The sequence below is a fragment of the Eubalaena glacialis genome, chromosome 5 (assembly GCF_028564815.1).
Source record: "Eubalaena glacialis isolate mEubGla1 chromosome 5, mEubGla1.1.hap2.+ XY, whole genome shotgun sequence".
Lineage (NCBI taxonomy): Eukaryota > Metazoa > Chordata > Mammalia > Artiodactyla > Balaenidae > Eubalaena > Eubalaena glacialis.
Genome location: NC_083720.1, coordinates 111,198,940 through 111,200,999, shown reverse-complemented (window position 1 = coordinate 111,200,999; position 2,060 = coordinate 111,198,940).

The window sequence follows — 2,060 nt, the reverse complement described above, 5'->3', positions numbered from 1 at the left end:
AGGCCCTTCCCATGGCATTGCAGGACGGCTTTCTGCTTCAGAGAGGAAGCTACTTCCCTTGGCCAGGTTGAGCGCTCTTCCCATCATTCTCAGTGTACTACCACAGGGAGGAGGTGCTTCACTTCAGCCCCTGGAAGCAGGAGGGACAAAGTCCCATGCCTAAAGCTCTCCTCTCCTTATCCGAACGACACATCCTGTCTCCGGGGGTGGGGGGGGTGGGGTGGGGTGCGGGGGTGGGGGTGGGGTGGGGTGGGGTCGATGTCTTCTCAAGCGTCCTCCTTGCCCTTGCGGCTAGGGAAAACTCGCATAATGTTTTAGCCCTAGGACACCAGGCTTTCATACAAACTTGAAAGCATTCGCCTCTAGGCACCGAGGAACCTAAGCTGAGCCCTGCTCGTCATTCGGCTGTCGACGAAGAGTATGGCACACCTTTGCCACCATTCTCCCGCCCTGCACCCTTTGGGGAGGACTGTTTGACAGAGACAGTACAGTATGGCCGAATTCCCTTTCCTCTCAATTTGAAACGGCCAACATGTTTCCTGGTCGGCTTACAGGTCGTTTAAGACAGTGGAAACGCTTTCCAGCCCGCTCACCCTCGCCTCCCCTTGCTGAAGGCAGATATAAAGTAACGTGAGGAGACCGTTGCAATGTAGCGTTGCCAGTGGAATCGTAGCCTTATTCCAAAGTGAGCGAAGAGTCTCGCAAGCCGATTGAACCCAACGTGTGAGGATGCTGAGGTCTAGCAGGCAGCAGACTCACCCAGGGCCTTCGGAGAGCGGTGCGTAGGGCACACATTTTACACATCCTTCACTGTAGACGAGTGTACCGTGCACACTGAGACGAGTGCAGGTTTCAAGGGCCTCCTGTGAACATGCCCGGTTGTCCCCTTAAGGGCGCCCCGTGCACTTGACTTCCAATTGATCAGCCACCTAAGGAGAGGGCTCTGCACGTAGAATTCCCTGCAGTCGCCAGAGAGCAAGCCCTGCTCTCTTGCGTCGGAGAGACAGGTCTCCCCAGGTAACCCTAAAGACTGGGCCTTTCAAATGATTCCACCAGTGGTCCACGTTGGCAGTGAGAGCTGCCCTCGGCCAAACTCCTCTGAGCAACGCCAGGGCTCCACACAGTGCGGGAATTTCTCCTTCTGTAACATTACCTTTTTCTCACCCGCCAGGAGGCAAGGCCCCTCCCGTGGCATTGCACAAAGGGTTTCTGCCTCAGGAAGAAAGGGACTTCTCCTTGGCAGCTTGAATGCTTTTTCCTATCATCACTCCCAGTTAACTACCCCAGGGAGGACGGTGCTCAGCTTGAGCGGTAGAAACCAGCAGCGACCAGAGCCCTATAGCTAAAGCTCTCCTTTCTTGACCCAAGCACAAAGTCCCTCTCCCCTGAGGTCGTTGCCTCTCAACCATCCTCCTTCTGGCCAGGAAATCTCACATGTGTTTTACCAGCAGGATACCAGCCTTTCAGGCAAACTGCAGGAATGCGCTTCTACTCACCCCAGGAAACTAAACTGAGCGCCTCTCGTCTTGCGGCTGAGGACAAAGTGTATTTCAGAGCTCTGCAACCTTTCACCCACCCTGCCTCCTCTGGTGGGGACTCCATGACAGAGACAGTACACCGTGAGCGAAATCCCGTTCGTCTCAATTGGACAGGACAGAAATGTTTACTGCTCGGGAAACGGGCCTTCTTCGGCAGGGGAAACACTTTCTGGCCAGCGCAGGCTTGCACCTGCTACCTGGAGGCAGCTGGAGAGTACCGTGAGGAACCCGTGGTAGTGCCGGCTTGCCGGGCGAACAGTAGCCGGATGCCGTTGTGACTGAGGAGTTTCACATGCCGAATCAATACAGTGTGCGACCCCTCCAAAACCGAGAGTGCCTCCGACTCCCCCACGACCTAAGGGGAGCAGCTGGCAGGATACACGTTTCACACAGTACTTGCTTCTACCGGGCAGGCTGAGATGAGTGCCCTTTTCAAGTGGCTCTTCTGATCTTGCTTTGACTGTCAATCTAACACAGCTCCACGGGTACCTGACTTCCACGTGATCCTCCCCCCAAAGATAG